At 39.0% G+C, this 18,737-nt stretch overlaps 1 long non-coding RNA gene across 2 annotated transcripts in view; it reads right to left on the bottom strand.

The window, feature by feature from the left end:
* Nucleotides 1–18,737, bottom strand: part of LOC113894970 — a 197,488-nt gene that overhangs the window by 117,696 nt on the left and 61,055 nt on the right. For both annotated transcript variants that reach the window (XR_003511720.1, XR_003511721.1), the window contains exon 2: nucleotides 12,680–12,791. This is a non-coding gene — a long non-coding RNA (uncharacterized LOC113894970). The remainder of the gene's footprint in view (nucleotides 1–12,679; nucleotides 12,792–18,737) is intronic.

The following is an 18,737-nucleotide window of genomic DNA, read 5'->3' as shown; positions in this document are numbered from 1 at the left end:
CATGATGTACTCTGCATAGAAGTTAAATAAGCAGGGTGACAATATATAGCCTTGACGTACTTCTTTTCCTATTTGGAACCAGTCTGTTCTTCCATGTCCAGTTCTAACTGTTGCTTCCTGACCTGCATACAGATTTCTCAAGAGGCAGGTCAAGTGGTCTGGTATTCCCATCTCTTTCAGAATTTTCCACAATTTATTGTGATCCACAGAGCCAAAGGCTTTGGCAGAGTCAATAAAGCAGAAATAGATGTTTTTCTGGAACTCTCTTGCTTTTTTGATGATCCAGCAGATGTTGGCAATTTGATCTCTGGTTCCTCTGCCTTTTCTAAAACCCACTTGAACATCTGGAAGTTCACGGTTCACATATTGCTGAAGCCTGGCTTGGAGAATTTTGAGCATTACTTTACTAGTGTGTGAGATGAGTGCAATTGTGCGGTAGTTTGAGCATTCTTTGGCATTGCCTTTATTTAGGAGCACTTTCACAGCATCATCTTTCAGGATTTGAAATAACTCAACTGGAATTCCATCACCTCCACTAGCTTTGTTCATAGTGATGCTTTCTAAGGCCCACTTGACATTCCAGGATGTCTGGCTCTAGGTGAGTGATCACACCATCGTGATTATCTGGGTCGTGAAGATCTTTTTTGTACAGTTCTGTGTATTCTTGCCACCTCTTCTTAATATCTTCTGCTTCTGTTAGGTCCATACAATTTCTGTCCTTTATTGAGCCCATCTTTGCATGAAATGTTCCCTTGGTATTTCTAATTTTCTTGAAGAGATCCCTAGTCTCTCCCATTCTGTTGTTTTCCTCTATTTCTTTGCATTGATCGCTGAAGAAGGCTTTCTTATATCTTCTTGCTCTTCTTTGGAACTCTTCATTCAGATGCTTATATCTTTCCTTTTCTCCTTTGCTTTTCACTTCTCTTCTTTTCACAGCTATTTGTAAGGCCTCCCCAGACAGCCATTTTGCTTTTTTGCATTTCTTTTCCATGGGGATCGTCTTGATCCCTATTTCCTGTACAATGTCACCAACCTCATTCCATAGTTCATCAGGCACTCTGTCTATCAATCTAGGCCCTTAAATCTATTTCTCACTTCAACTGTAAAATCATAAGGGATTGATTTAGGTCATACCTGAATGGTCTAGTGGTTTTCCCTACTTTCTTCAATTTCAGTCTGAATTTGGCAATAAGGAGTTCATGGTCTGAGCCACAGTCAGCTCCTGGTCTAGTGTTTGCTGACTGTATAGAGCTTTTCCATCTTTGGCTGCAAAGAATACAATCAATCTGATTTCGGTGTTGACCATCTGGTGATGTCCATGTGTAGAGTCTTCTCTTGTGTTGTTGGAAGAGGGTGTTTCTTATGACCAGTGCATTTTCTTGACAAAACTCTATTAGTGTTTGCCCTGCTTCATTCCGTACTCCAAGGCCAAATTTGCCTGTTACTCCAGGTGTTTCTTGACTTCCTACTTTTGCATTCCAGTCCCCTATAATGAAAAGGACATCTTTTTAGGTTGTTAGTTCTAAAAGGTCTTGTAGGTCTTCATAGAACCATTCAACTTCAGCTTCTTCAGCGTTACTGGTTGGGCATAGACTTGGATTACTGTGATATTGAATGGTTTGCCTTGGAAACGAACAGAGATCATTCTGTAACTAATGGCATATAAAAAAATGCAAAACACAGACACATGTCATATGAGTTTTCTATTTCTGCTTAACAAATTATCACAAAGTTAGTGGCTTTACAACAACACACATGTACTGTCTTACAGATCTATGATGGCAGTAGTGGTAGTAGTCATAGTAATAGTAGCAGTGCTAGCTGCTGCAGTCGTCTGACAGGGATCCTGTATCTCACTAGGCTAGGATGCAGGCATCTGCACAGCTGTATTGCTTTCTGGAATTCCTTTCTGGAGGAGAATTTGTGTCCTTCCTTGCCTTTTCCAGTTTCTAGAGGATGCAAAACATGTCCTTTTTTGAATCCCCTGACTCCTCTTCAAAACCAGCAACATTGTATCACTCTGACCTCTCTTCATATTCGTGTGTGCCTGACCACAGCCAGGAAAGATTCTCTGCTTTTAAGAACCTGTGTCATTAGATTGTGTGTGCATGCGTGCATGCTCAGTTGTGTCTGACTCTATGACCCCATGGACTGCAGTATGCCATGCTCCCCTGTCCTTCCCTACCCTCCCAGAGTTCGGCCACTTGCTTTGTCTTTATTACTAACTTGTCTCCATCTTTGTAATTTTTCTCTGTTTGTATAACTCCACACTCCTGATATATCTTCCATCAGGTTGTTTTCCCTTTTTTGGTTTCTTTTAAACATCTTATTCTTACAGTACAATTTATTAATTTATTAGGAATTTGCTTTTTTTAAAAATCTGTCTATGTCTTTTAAAAGGACGATTATTTCTCCTTTTGTTAGTGCTCCGTTTATGAAGTTGTAAAGAGTAACAGATTTGACTATACAATTTTTGCAGAATGTAAGGTTTTTCAGGAATGCATATATGCCATTTTGAAATGCTTATATGCTGTTTCTTTCTTCATTCTTTTTGTGAAAGAGAACTAGAACATTTTTTCTTGGATTATCAGATATTAATTGGAGGATGATCAGTTCAAAAGCTTTATCTCCTTCCTTACTATTTGTACAAATATCAGTTTGTAATTTTCAATGATATGCTTTGTATCTCACTTTTTTCATTTTTATGACAAGTTTACTTGATCTTACACTAATTATTATTTGTGCCAACTGTGCCCTTCGTACCTACAATCAGTCACCAAATACCCTGGTAATCCTGCCTTTGGAACTTTCACGATGAAGTCTAGCCTCTAATACCTTGCGCCCCCAAAGTGTGGTTCATGTACCTTTGAGTGCTTGCATGTTAAATTGCTTAAGTCATGTCCGACTCTTTGTGACTCTATGGACCATGGCCCGAGGCTCCTCTGTCCATGGGATCCTCCAGGCAAGAATACTGGAGTGAGTTGTCATGCCCTCCTCCAGGGGATCTTCCCAACCCAGGGATCAAACCTGTGTCTCTTATGTCTCCTGCAATGGCAAGCAGGTTCTTTACCACTAGCGCCACCTGGGAAATCCCCACATACCTCTGCTGATTCACAAAATTATTTCATGTTATTACAAAGAAACTAATTTATACATTTTTATTTTTGCCCTCTTTTATGCTTAGTAATATTGGTAGTGAAGAAAAGGAAAAGTTTTCTTCACCTTCCCTTGGGGTCTCTAAATGCGTTTGAAATTTAAATTGAGAAAGACATACTAATAGAAGGAAATAATACAGATTTATATACATTTTACATAGCATGGAAATCTACCTAAGGAAATGAAGACCAAAAGAAACAGACCTGAGTATTTTTATGCTAGTTATCAAGAGGAGTGTGCAGTCATGTACAAATATGATAGGTTGGAGGGTATGAAGAAGTGTAGAAACTAAGGAAACATTAACAAGGCCTGTTTGAATTCTTTTGGGAATCCTTTTGTCTTAGGAGATAAAGACTGCTCCTTCCTTCTGATATAGAGGATACCTCTCACATGAGGTTTTTGCCACCTATTTTAAGGGAGAGGGCAGAGGAAAGCTAAAGACATTCCTGCTTCTGCTGTTCAAATGACTTCAGCTTAAAATCCTAAGTACTAAGGTGTCATATTTGGGGGTAGCATACTGTGAAGCCATGATTTGTAATATGAAATCTACTTTTGAAATAAATTTGCCAGAGTTTTAAAAGCTACTTAATTTAAAAAACTGTACCAAATATTATAAGAAGTGGGCAAAAAATGTGTTGTTGAATATGTGAGAATAAGAACTAAGAAGCTACATGATACATGGGATTTAGATCCTTTTCCCATTTTCACATTCTTCTTCCTCTCAAGGGCAATTTGGAGGCACCAGAGAAACACAGGAAAGACGTGACAATAAATAGCAACATCTGGATACAAAGAGTAAAAAGATTGCAGATGGAGTTTGAATATGGCCAAAATTCTTCCTCCTTTGTTCTCTCTTAGAATCTTTTAACCATTTCTGCTTATTGAGATTCTTTCTCCTTTTCAGTGGCTGAGATGATCACATTGACCGTGGTAATGCCTCCATACAGGAGTTGACCCTCCACTTGAAATGCAAAACGGCTTAGAAAGATTCTGGAAGCAAAAGAAGAAGCAAGCAGAATCTGAGGCTGGCTCTAGCAATTGGCCATTGGGAAATGGAGCCATTCTTTTTTTCCCCTTCTATTCCCTCCTTCTTCCTTTCTATTCCACTTGTATTCCTAGCTTCCCCAGTGGTTTAGACAGTAAAGTGTCTGCATGCAACGTGGGAGACCCAGGTTTGAACCCTGGGTTGGGAAGATCCCCTGGAGAAGGAAATGGCAACCCACTCCAGTACTCTTGACTGGAAAATCCCATGGATGGAGGAGCCTGGTAGGCCACAGTCCATGGGGTCACAAAGTGTCAGACACAACTGAGCAATTTCACTTTCACTTTCTTTTCATTCCCTCTTTGTATCTATCTTATCCAGAGTGATAATACAAAGTGCGATAACATCCCAAGGTTGCAAGCCTAGCTTAAAGGTGTCGTACAACAGTTTGTTCAGTACATTTCACTCTTTAGCTTAAGTGAGAAAAGAATATGTGTTTTCAAACTACATATGTTCCAACCCATTACACTACCTTTGAAGGTGAGACAGACATTAGCAGTTAGGATGCTGTCCTACAGGCATATTCTACATTCTTTGCAATATAGTAAAGGTGACAACAGAACGGATATGTCAGGGATGGGGGGATGCTGACTACATAAATATGTTGACTTCATGTCAGGAGTCACAATTCTCATTTTGCACTGCTTTAGTTTCATTTTCACTAATGTCATTGACGCTCAAGTCCTTATTAATTCATTTATGATTTTCTAAAAAGCCTAAGTTGCTAATGTTTTTCTTCATCTGACAACTAATCTACATTTTCAAACTGGATTCCCCATCAACACATTTTCTTTTCCCCACTATGCTTGATTTCATTATATATGCAACTACAGGTTCTTTCTTAAAATTTTGACTTTGTCATTTAAATTTTCCATAATTCTTTTCTGCTGCTTCTGCTACTGTTAAGTCACTTCAGTCGTGTCTGACTCTGCGACCCTATAGGCGGCAGCCCACCAGGCTCCCCCATCCCTGGGATTCTCCAGGCAAGAACACTGGAGTGGGTTGCCATTTCCTTCTCCAATGTATGAAAGTGAAAAGTGAAAGTGAAGTTGCTCAGTCGTGTCCAACTCTTAGCGACCCCATGGACCGCAGCCTACCAGGCTCCTCCGTCCATGGGATTTTCCAGGCAAGAGTACTGGAGTGGGTTGCCATACCCTTAGGTAAAAATTGTATCTAATGTTATCAGATTGGCATCCAAGCAATTCCCCAATCAAGTTTTAATCTACGTACCAACAGAATCACATCACCATCATCATCAACCATGTCATTTGCAATGTTTATTGCATACCTATAATATGCACATTTATAATGTACCATCAGAGAAGGCAATGGCATCTGGTCACATCATTTCATGGGAAATAGATGGGGAAACAGTGGAAACAGTGTCAGACTTTATTTTTCTGGGCTCCAAAATCACTGCAGATGGTGACTGCAGCCATGAAATTAAAAGACGCTTACTCCTTGGAAGGAAAGTTATGACCAACCTAGATAGCATATTTAAAAACAGAGACATTACTTTGCCAACCAAGGTCCGTCTAGTCAAGGCTATGGTTTTTCCAGTGGTCATGTATGGATATGAGAGTTGGACTGTGAAGAAAGCTGAGCACCAAAGAATTGATGCTTTTGAACTGTGGTGTTGGAGAAGACTCTCGAGAGTCCCTTGGACTGCAAGGAGATCCAACCAGTCCATCTTAAAGGAGATCAGTCCTGGGTGTTTATTGGAAGGACCAATGCTGAAGCTGAAAGTCCAACACTTTGGCCATCTCATGTGAAGAGTTGATTCATTGGAAAAGACTCTGATGCTGGGAGGGATTGGGGGCAGGAGGAGAAGGGGATGACAGAGGATGAGATGGCCGGATGGCATCACCGACTCAATGGATATGAGTTTGAGTGAACTCCGGGAGTTGGTGATGGACAGGGAGGCCTGGCGTGGTGTAATTCATGGGGTCGCAAAGAGTCAGCCACACCTGAACGACTGAACTGAATTGATGAGAATAAAAGAAGTGAGAAACTCAGGTATTTTGTTTTGAAATTCCCATGTTTTAAAAGCTGTATGTGTTTAAGGAGTCTTAAACTGTGTATTTAATTAAGGGTGAAATTTAAGCATTGCCAAGCATGACCTTCAAATTCCAGGTTCTCCTAAAACTAAAGAATATATTTTAAGTCTTCCATTTCTTTTTCCATCAGTCCCAATTTAATCATCTAATGGCCCTGTTATGACCACTGTCTTCTTCCCAGAGTCTGAACTTTTCCCTAAACAGAAATAAAATGAGGCTTCTACAAAGTAAGATAGTTGTTGCATATGCTTGCCAATATTCTTGTGGAAGAAATAAGCAGCATTCAGATTTAAATCTAGAAATAAGAAATTCTTGACATTTCACAAAACTGAAAGGTTTGATCATGGTTTCATAAAACTCACTGATTTTATTATGGTATTCTCAGCTTTTCCAAATCTCCTTACTAAGTTTAACTGTAATGTTTCCTTGTGGATTACTCAGTATAATAACCTATGTGAATATACTGTGATTGTAGTCTTTGCATCCTGCTTAAACTTTCCTAATTTTCTACTTTCTTTACCAAAGTTAGTTCACAAGTTTGCTTTAAGTTAAAATCTTCAAAGCAATTTCATTTATAAATTTTTTTCTTGAACTTTCTTACAAATCATCTTTACAAAATTATTACATGCAATACAGTTACCTCATAGATTGAGAAGTATAACTTATTCTGAATGCAAGTGTTTAGTGATCTTTTGAACATGGTACTTCTCCCCCCTCCCCCAACCCCCCCCCCTTTTTTTTTTTTTTGGTTTTCAAACAACTTGGTGGGAGTTAAAGGAAGTATAGAAATATTACTAAATTTCTGTTTGGCAACCATACAAGTGACTCTTGCACTAATTTGCTATGCCCTTGAGGCTACTGATAAAGACCTGTGATAATGACCACTACAGGCAAATCAACCTAGCCCTTTAAAGCTTGACTAGCTTCAACTTTCTGGCGTAGTTTCTACTAGGGTCTCACCTGAATTAGCGAGAACACAGAGTCAGCATCTTTTACTACAGGTCAAGTGAGAACTGTTCCTTGGGAAATGATGTGGGTAATTCGGCTGAGAAATGTGCTGGATTGTGTGGAATTGGGTGGACTACTCAGCCCATTTTTTTCCCCTTCTATGTTTTCCTTTTATAATACTAGCTGGAAGTCTAGGAACTGCATTTTCAAGAATTCTTGTCATTATAGCCCTAGGTTACATTTTGCCAATGAGAGGAACTGGTCTAAATCTGGAGGGAATACAAAAAAGCAAAAGCAATTATTCTCGTGGCAGTGGCTAGCAACTACTAAGGCTTCAGAAACAAGGTTTTTCTAGCAGCTTCCCAGTGTCCTACAAAGAACTACCTGTTACAGTACAGTAGACAGTGAAATCAATGGCAGTGGTTTCCTATAATTTAAGCATTTCCTGATTTCCTAAATGGTAGAGCTGCTTCCCTAATCTTTCCCATCCCAAGCCTTTTAATTTTTTTCAGTCCCCTTTATCAAGATATTTACTCTTTGAAATACCTGGAATTACTTCTGATTTCTTAACCAAACCCCAATTGACACAGAGTCTTTGGAATAGAAGGTGTTATAACAGGCAGGTAGATAGATATGAGCAGAGTAATAGGGGCAGGTGCCAGGTAGCAGAAAACCACACATCTTGTAAACAGCTGGGGCCCATAGGCAAACAAAGAAAAGCAGAACCTCCAGACTGACAGAAGACCATGCATTTTTGGTGATAAATGTCCTGAAAGCAAAGAAAGGTGCATAGTCAGCTACTAATTCAGGCCAGGCAGGGCCGTGTATCCCAACAACATGGTTTTTGCTTAAATCTCTTGGCTCCAAATATAAACTTATGCTCATTATGCTCTCAACAGAATAAAATTAGCCTTACAGATAAGTACCCATCATGCACCAATGCCTTGACACTTCTGATCTAAGCTAAATAAGGACAAAAATCCCTTCTCCCCTTGGGAAGACAGAATAGGGATGAAAATCAGGGAAGATGACCCCCAAATTCCTCCCTCCCCAGTGAGTATTCCACCCCTCCATTTGTATGCCCCTCATAATCAGCTTGCCAAAGAAACCCAGGGCAGCAGCTCCTCACCTGTCTGCCTGCTCTCCCTCTGAGACCTTATTCTTGCTTAAATAAATTCTCACTTTACTTTTTCAACCTCTTTGCTTCCCCTCTGAATTCTCTCACAACTAAGAAAGAATCTTAAAATTTACAGGAACAAATGGATCTGGAATTTATTACCTTCTCTTTCAAGCTCTTTGGTGGTCCTGACTGAAGAAAGGAACCAAGGACCCCAGATAGGAACACACCAAGAGGAAAGGAGAAACTGGGCTGATGATCTGTGATGAACTGCAGGGTGGTGCATATGGGGAGAAGACCAGGAGCTGACTGTGGCTCAGATCATGAACTCCTTATTGCCAAATTCAGACTTAAATTGAAGAAAGTAGGGAAAACCACTAGACCATTCAGGTATGGCCTAAATCAAATTCCTTAAGATTATACAGTAGAAGTGAGAAATAGATTTAAGGGACTAGATCTGATAGATAGAGTGCCTGATGAACTATGGATGGAGGTTTGTGACATTGTACAGGAGACAGGGATCAAGACCATCCCCATGGAAAAGAAATGAAAAAAAGAAAAATGGCTGTCTGAGGAGGCCTTACAAATAGCTGTGAAAAGAAGAGAAGTGAAAAGCAAAGGAGAAAAGGAAAGGTATAAGCATCTGAATGCAGAGTTCCAAAGAATAGCAAGGAGAGATAAGAAAGCTTTCCTCAGCAATCAACGCAAAGAAATAGAGGAAAACAACGCAATGGGAAAGACTAGAGATCTCTTCAAGAAAATTAGAGATACCAAGGGAACATTTCATGCAAAGATGGGCTCAATAAAGGACAGAAATTGTATGGACCTAACAGAAGCAGAAGATATTAAGAAGAGGTGGCAAGAATACACAGAAGAATTGTACAAAAAAAGAGCTTCATGACCAAGATAATCATGATGGTGTGATCACTCACCTAGAGCCAGACATCCTGGAATGTGAAGTCAAGTGGGCCTTAGAAAGCATCACTACGAACAGAGCTAGTGGAGGTGATGGAATTCCAGTAGAGCTATTTCAAATCCTTAAAGATGATGCTGTGAAAGTGCTGTACTCAATATGCCAGCAAATTTGAAAAACTCAGCAGTGGCCACAGAACTGGAAAAGGTCAGTTTTCATTCCAATCCCAAATAAAGGCAATGCCAAAGGATGCTCAAACTACCACACAATTGCACTCATCTCACACACTAGTAAAGTAATGCTCAAAATTCTCCAAGCCAGGCTTCAGCAATATGTGAACCATGAAATTCCAGATGTTCAAGTGGGTTTTAGAAAAGGCAGAGGAACCAGAGATCAAATTGCCAACATTCACTGCATCATGGGAAAAGGAAGAGAGTTCCAGAAAAACATCTATTTCTGCTTTATTGACTATGCTAAAGCCTTTGATTGTGTGGATCACAATAAACTGTGGAAAATTCTCAAAGAGATGGGAATACCAGACCACTTGACCTGCCTCTTGAGAAATTTGTATGCAGGTCAGGAAGCAACAGTTAGAACTGGACATGGAACAACAGACTGTTTCCAAATAGGAAAAGGAGTATGTCAAGGCTGTATATTGTGACCCTGCTTATTTAACTTATATGCAGAGTACATCATGAGAAATGCTGGGCTGGAAGAAGCACAAGCGGGAATCAAGATTGCCAGGAGAAATATCAATAACCTCAGATATGCATATGACACCACCCTTATGGCAGAAAGTGAAGAGGAACTAAAAAGCCTCTTGATGAAAGTGAACGAGGAGAGTGAAAAAGTTGGCTTAAAGCTCAACATTCAGAAAACGAAGATCATGGCATCCAGTCCCATCACTTCATGGGAAATAGATGGGGAAACAGTGAAAACAGTGTCAGACTTTATTTTTTAGGGCTCCAAAATCACTGCAGATGGTGACTGCAGCCATGAAATTAAAAGACGCTTACTCCTTGGAAGGAAAGTTATGACCAACCTAGATAGAATATTCAAAAGCAGAGACATTACTTTACCAACAAAGGTTAGTCTAGTCAAGGCTATGGTTTTTCCAGTGGTCATGTATGGATGTGAAAGTTGGACTGTGAAGAAAGCTGAACACCAAAGAATTGATGCTTTTGAACTGTGGTGTTGGAGAAGACTCTTGAGAGTCCCTTGGACTGCACGGAGATCCAACCAGTGCATTCTAAAGGAGATCAGCCCTGGGTGTTCTTTGGAAGGACTGATGCTAAAGCTGAAAGTCCAATACTTTGGCCATCTCATGTGAAGAGCTGACTCATTGGAAAAGGCTCTGATGCTGGGACAGATTGGGGGCAGGAGGAGAAGGCGACAACAGAGGATGAGATGGCTTGATGGCATCATCAACTCAATGCACATGAGTTTGGGTGAACCCTGGGAGTTGGTGATGGACAGGGAAGCCTGGTGTGCTGCAATTAATGGGGTCACAAAGAGTCGGCCACTACTGAGCTACTGTACTGAACTGAATTGAACTAAGAATGAAAAAATATCTGCCCTTGAGCAGTCAGACACAATGACCACTCTTCAGAATTAGTAGTTGAATATGCAAATGACCACTAAAACTTGTAGTTTTGAAAGTATGCAAAGTGAAAGTGAAAGTATATCAGTCATGTCCAACTCTTTGCAACCTCATGGACTATACAGTCCATGGAATTCTCCAGGCCATAATACTGGAGTAGGTAGCCTGTCCCTTCCCAGGGGATCTTCCTGATCCAGGGACTGATCCCAGGTCTCCCACATTGCAGGTGGATTTTTTACAAGCTGAGCCACAAGTTCAGTTCCATTCAGTTCAGCTCAGTTGCTCAGTCGTGTCCGACTCTTTGCAACCCCATGAATGGCAGCATGCCAGGCCTCCCTGTCCATCACCAACTCCTGGAATTTACCCAAACTCATGTCCATCCCAAAATACTGGATGGGTAGACTATCCCTTCTCCAGTGGATCTTCTTGACCCAGGAATCGAACTGGGGTCTCCTGCATTGCATGTAAGGTATCACTTTTGTTTGTACATATACTGGACTCACTAGAGCAACTGCAGCATTAAAAACTGATGCATCATATTGCATTTCTTGGCCTCACAGAGAGAGAAAAGTCATGCTCAGCCAAGATCCTCCAAATCTTCCAATAGATTCACTAGCAGACTTGCCTCTGTGACGTTTCCTTCCTTTTTGTTATAACAGAAGAACTCAGGATGAACGAATTCAACACCAGTACCTCCTCCTGCTTTCTCAGTGATCTCCAGCTTTTAGTTATCCTGTTTCCTTTTCTATCTTCAGCCTCTTTGCCACCAACAAGGATATTAATAAGCATGCCAATATGCTCTGAGAAGTCACAAATACAAAAGGATCTCTTTTAAACAAAATAAGTCACTTTACCAAGTCTTTTATTGGCCAAACTTTTCCCAAAAGTTATTTATTTATATACTGCTTCTGTTGTGTGTGTTTTTTTTTTTTTTTTAAACCCCCAAACTTCTGTCAACTCTTTCAGTATAGCTTCTTCACGTCTTAACTATTCCGTCAAAAAATCTTCTCTGGTTATGGGTATTCATTCATTCATACATGTTTTAATTTTACAAATATTTATATAGCACTACATTAAAAGTTGAACATTAAAAAAAGTACAAGGGGAATTGTCCCTGCTTTAATTAATGATGTTTACGTTGCAAGTGCAATTAGCATCTTTTTGAAAATAAATTTATATTTTGTAATAGAAAAACAAACAATAATACAAACTTACTGCAACAAGTTGAAAAATATGAGGATGGATACATAAGATAAAATATAATATTCTGTCCCCAACTAATTAGCTGATATTAGCAGTTTGCTGTGTATTCTTCCACATATTTCTCTAATACATATAATTTAGCTTATAACACATGAAACTGATGATATTCTATTGTTTTTCACTTATAATAAACAGTATCAAAATATTGAGACTAACATATACTTACACACATATGGATTTTTGTTTACTTTTAAATAGCTGCTGAGCAATGAGTGAATGTATTTACTTTGTTGAGGAAATAAGATTTTTTTTAAAAATCTTCTGCCAAGCCAGAAAAATGGCTTCACAAAGGCAGAAGTGAGAGAAAATAATTTTATTTTTGAATGAGTATTAAGCCAGAACATGATGAGTCTCACAGGTAACCCACTACGAGAACTAAGAGATTCCAAAGGCTGAAAGAAATCTCACCTTTCTATACAGCCAAGCAGACATAAGCCGTTCCAAATGGGTTCCCAAGGTAAACAACAACAATTATTCAAGTAAGAGGACTTGACAGCACCATAGTTCATTCTAAATTCACCTAATTGAGATGACCAATTATATTTGTTAATTGGATTTACCCAAATGCAAATTAAATTCTTACCTCTATGACAGGCGGTAGCTTTGCAGTTTGGTCATCGTTGGGCTCTCACAGAAACTGGGAGATATGGTGCTCCTCCTTGATGACTGTGTTTCAGAGAGATGGTTCCTAGGTCCTACAGAAAGATAATACCGAATTGTAAAAGTGACAAAGTACTTTTTGAAGTTTAAAAAGATTTACATACATTTCAAAGAGACTGAGAAAGTACTTATAATGATAAGTTTTCTAAATCAAATATCTAAGAAAAACGAGGGTAAGATATTTCTTCCCTTATTTTTCACAGGGAGAAGCAAATATTTTTGCTTTTAATTTGTTTTTGTCCTTACATCTTATATATCAAGAACCAAAATATTGACACAAAATTGGAGGTCCTTTTTAAATCACAAAATGTTATCTCCCAATAACTGAATAGTTGGGCTCACCAAGATAGTTAACTATATAGAAGATAGAAAAGAGACAATGGAAATCCTGAATAAAGATAAGAATTTATAGGATGAGGAAATCAGTAAGGAATGAAAATAACCCATATAGATACTATTTTTAGACAATTGAGCAAGATTAATTATCTATATACAAGCAAATTTTGCCAGCTTTTATTTTGGATAGGTAAGCAATCATGATCAAACACAATAAATTCCACAGATTATTTATCCTAGTTTAATAATAAGATCATGAATGTTGCATTGAAAAATACCCAAACTAAATCTGGTTGGAAATTAAGATGTTTCTCCTATTGTAGAAATTTAAGTATATATTGAAAAACCACAACTATTAAAACATCAAAGTAGAAATGAAATAAATCACAGTTAAGCAAATAAGAAAATGTCATACACTTATCTCATCATTTTATATCTGGATAACTCTCTAGTATGTTTCCCTTCTTCATTCAGATTTTGTCATGAACTTGATCAATCAGCATGCTTATGTCACTGAACTATACTTAATTTTATATTTGTGATCCTTTCATATTTCCTGGCTCAATGTTGTTGCTGTTGTTTTAGTCACCAAGTTATGTCCAACTCTTTGCAACCCCATGGACTGTAGCCTGCCAGGCTCCTCTGTCCATGGGATTTCCCAGGCAACAATAATAGAACGGGTTGCCATTTCTTTCTCCAGGGGATCTTCAAACTCACCACTCCTGCACTGCAGGTGAATTCCTTTTCACTGAGCCCCCTGGGAAGTCCCTTGGCACAGAGACAATATCCAATAACTGTTTAATAGATTAAATTTTAAAATAACTTTAGTCTAAACCCAATAATTGGTTACTGGATTAAATATTAGAATAACTTTGGTTTAAAATCATCTAAGGATAAATCTTGTTCTCATCTTTTTTCTTTAGAGGAATACTAAGTTTTCAAACTAAGCCCCCAAATGGTTCTTTTACTTTGCTAAATTATTTTTACAATATTAAAAGTAATTGCAATCATACAATCATACATTTGTTTGTTGCTTATTTGTATTCATTGTCATCTCAATCACACCTAATGGTTACTATTCACTGAGTGTTCACTATAGACCTGATATACATTTTATGAATGATGTCGACTTACAAAATAGTCACAGCCGAAAAGTTGAGAGCTATGTTTCACTTGATGGAAATATTTAGGACTTCAAGCCTAGGAGAAAACATCTCAAGTGACCCTGAGAAAACTGCTCCAAGGAGGCTAGGGGAGGAGCCAGACTACATAGAAATTTTACAACAAAGGGTAGGTAGTCTGAACATCGAAAGGTTATTGTTAATTAAAGGAAACCAGATATCTCAAGTTAAGGAATTTAGCACTTTTCTATGCATGGGAAGATGCAAGAGTTTGGGCTCAGTGAAATTGTTCTTTACATATGCATCTCAGCTCTCTGGGGCCAGTATGCTGCATCCAGAGTTCCTCAGGGCTCAAAGTAGGGGGTGGTTGCAATCTGATGGCTGCCAGATCACAGGTGCTTTTCCTTCCTGAGTGCCTTTAGGCACTGGAGGACTGGAATCGCTGAAGACTGCGACATTCTTGTTTATCAATATGGCAGGAAATACTCCACATCTTAGTCCCTCCCCATGGTCGGAAATTTCACCAATATTTGGGAGACATTTCATGACCATTTTTTTGGTCCCAAGGCACTGCTCATCCCAGAGCAGGTAAAAGATCTTGTTGATATGCCACTCCAGGTGTTAGTTTTCAAGTTAAGCCCATTGGTAGATGGTTAAAAATTCTCTGGATCCTCTATCTTCTAACATATTAGGGTCCAGGAGATATTTCCCTTAATGTTTCTTCCCATACTTGGACTCACAATATTACAATTATTGATGGCATATAGAAGTATATTTCTGATCAATTGCTTCGAGTCACCTAGTCATCATCTTTGTTGGAGGCCTGGTTGCATACTGTAAAAGGCAACCCTCTTATAAAATAGACAGATAGGAGTAATGTGCCTAGTACCACTGACAAAGTCATGATGCAGCAGAGAGACAAAAGCATAAACAATTTGGAAACAAAGAACAAATTAAAACAATGATTAGTATAATTAGTTATAATCCAGTTGCAAAGACTGAGCAACCAAAGGAGCTATAAGTGACTTAGTGAGCTATCTGCGGTTTCATTGTATAAGCTGTTCACACTATGCATGGCTTAATCTTTGAGACAAGCATATGCGATTGGCAGAACTAAGCAGGTAGAGAAAAGATAAGTGTTTTATCTCAGTTTACAAAGACATACTTTATCCATTTGTGGTAGGTCACAGCATAAGAGAGAAAGATTAACTGGAAAACAGACTCAAGCTAGTATATTTTCCATCATCAAAGTTATAGATCATATATATCAAATTATTCAATCCCATTAATTGATTTCCACTGATCCACATGAAGTGGCCAGGTTTTTCATTAGGGTTTGCCATTTGTTACCCAGTTCAGTACAAAGCTAGTGGAGGCAATGGAATTCCAGCTGATCTATTTCAAATCCTAAAAGATGATGCTGTGAAAGTGCTGCAGTCAACATGCCAGCAAATCTGGAAAACTGAGCAGTGGACACAGGACTGGAAAAGGTCAGTTTTCATTCTAATCCCAAAGAAAGGCAATGCCAAAGAATGTTCACACCACTGCACAATTGCCCTCATCTCACATGCTAGCAAAGTAATGCTCAAAATTCTCCAAGCCAGGCTTCAACAGCATGTGAACTGTGGAATTCCAAATGTTCAACCTGAGGAGAACATAGGCAAAACACTCTCCGACATACATCACAGCAGGATCCTCTATGATCCACCTCCCAGAATATTGGAAATAAAAGCAAAAATAAACAAATGGGACCTAATTAACCTTAAAAGCTTCTGCACATCAAAGGAAACTATTAGCAAGGTGAAAAGACAGCCTTCAGAATGGGAGAAAATAATAGCAAATGAAGCAACCGACAAACAACTAATCTCAAAAATATACAAGCAACTCCTACAGCTCAACTCCAGAAAAATGAACGACCCAATCAAAAAATGGGCCAAAGAACTAAATAGACATTTCTCCAAAGAAGACATACAGAGGGCTAACAAACACATGAAAAGATGCTCAACATCACTCATTATCAGAGAAATGCAAATCAAAACCACTATGAGGTACCATTTCACACCAGTCAGAATGGCTGTGATCCAAAAGTCTACAAACAATAAATGCTGGAGAGGGTGTGGAGAAAAGGGAACCCTCTTACACTGTTGGTGGGAATGCAAACTAGTACAGCCACTATGGAGAACAGTGTGGAGATTCCTTAAAAAACTGGAAATAGAACTGCCTTATGATCCAGCAACCCCACTGCTGGGCATACACACTGAGGAAACCAGAAGGGAAAGAGACACATGTACCCCAATGTTCATCGCAGCACTGTTTATAATAGCCAAGACATGGAAGCAACCTAGATGTCCATCAGCAGATGAATGGATAAGAAAGCAGTGGTACATATACACAATGGAGCATTACTCAGCCATTAAAAATAATACATTTGAATCAGTTCTAATGAGGTGGATGAAACTGGAGCCTATTATACAGAGTGAAGTAAGCCAGAAGGAAAAACATAAATACAGTATACTAACGCATATATATGGAATTTAGAAAGATGGTAACAATAACCCGGTGTACGAGACAGTAAAAGAGATACTGATGTATAGAACAGTCTTATGGACTCTGTGGGAGAGGGAGAGGGTGGGAAGATTTGGGAGAATGGCAATGAAACATGTAAAATATCATGTAGGAAATGAGTTGCCAGTCCAGGTTCGATGCACGATGCTGGATGCTTGGGGCTGGTGCACTGGGACGGCCCAGAGGGATGGTATGGGGAGGGAGGAGGGAGGAGGGTTCCGGATGGGGAACACATGTATACCTGTGGCGGATTCATTTTGATATTTGGCAAATCTAATACAATTATGTAAAGTTTAAAAATAAAATAAAATTAGAAAAAAAAAAAACACAAATGTTCAACCTGGATTTAGAAAGTCAGAGGAACCAGAAATCAAATTGCCAACATTGGCTGGATCATCGAAAAAGCAAGAGTTCCAGGAAAAAAAAAAAAATCTACTTTTGCTTTATTGACTATGCCAAAGCCTTTGACTATGTGGATCACATCAAACTGTGGAAAATTCTGAAAGAGATGGGAATACCAGGCCACCTGATCTGCCTTCTGAGACATCTTTATGAAGGTCAGGAAGCAGCAGTTAGAACTGGACATGGAACAACAGACTGGTTCCAAATAAGGAAAGGAGTATGTCAAGGCTGTATGTCGTTACTCTGCTTATTTAACCTATATGCAGAATACATCATGAGAAACTCCGGGCTGGATGAAGCACAAGCTGGAATCAAGATTGCTGGGAGAAATAGCAATAACCTCAGATATGCAGATAACACCACCCTTATGGCAGAAAGCAAACAAGAAGTAAAGAGCCTCTTGATGAAAGTGCAAGAGGACAGTCAAAAAGTTGGCTTAAAACTCAACATTCAGAAAACTAAGATCATGGCATTCAGTCTCATCACTTCATGGCAAATAGATGAGGAAACAATGGAAACAGTGAGAGAGTTTATTTTCCTGGACTCCAAAATCACTGCAGATGGTGACTGCAACCATGAAATTAAAAGAGTCTCCTTGCAAGAAAAGGTATTACCCAACCCAGAGAGAATATTAAAAAGCAGAGAAATTACTTTGCCGACAAAGGTCCGTCTAGTCAAAGCTATGGTTTTTCCAGTAGTCATGTATGGATGTGAGATTTGGACTATAAAGAAAGCTGAGTGCAGAAGAATTGATGGTTTTGAACTGTGGTGTTGGAGAAGACTATTGAGAGTTCCTTGGACAGCAAGGGGATCCAACCAGTCCATCCTAAAGGAAACCAATCCTGAATATTCATTAGATTGACTGATGCTGAAGGTGAAACTCCAATACCTTGGCCACCTGATGTAAAGAACCAACTCGTTGGAAAAGACCCTGATGCTGGGAAGTTTCAAGGCCAGAGGAGACAGGGATGACAGAGGATGAGATGATCAGATGGCATCACCAACTCTATGGACATGAGTTTGAGTAAAGTCCGGGAGTTGGTGATGGACAGGGAGGACTGGCGTGTCCTCCTGCAGTCCATAGGGTCACAAAGATCCAGACACAACTGAGCCACTGAACTGAACTGAGCCTATTAGGTATAAAACTTAAAATAGCATAGTTAAAGATTTGAGTACAATGCAATTAGCAGGCAACGTGGACATTTCTGCAACATATAACATTTTAGGATAACCAATAGAAATGACTGATAATATTATATCAAGACATCTCAGATATTAGGGAGTCCATATAAATTTTGCAATATTCATATTAATGACATTTATCCATACATTACAACCTAAAGTTCACATTCAGTCACTGGACAATGGTTTTGAAATAAAAATATCAAATACACTTAGCTTAACATTTCTCTCTGAGATGTCTGAGAGATGTTTCTTTGAAGCACCCCAGAGTCAATTGGAGTCTAAAAGAGCTTTAGTTATATTATGATATTTGGGAAGTTTGTTAGAAATATTAAAAACATTTTAAAACATAACAGGATCATAGGTCACTGAAAC

This window comes from Bos indicus x Bos taurus, chromosome 7 (genome assembly GCF_003369695.1).
Source record: "Bos indicus x Bos taurus breed Angus x Brahman F1 hybrid chromosome 7, Bos_hybrid_MaternalHap_v2.0, whole genome shotgun sequence".
NCBI classification, from domain to species: Eukaryota; Metazoa; Chordata; class Mammalia; order Artiodactyla; family Bovidae; genus Bos; species Bos indicus x Bos taurus.
The sequence above is the reverse complement of the archived record's forward strand: the minus strand, read 5'-3'. Positions and strand labels throughout refer to the sequence as shown.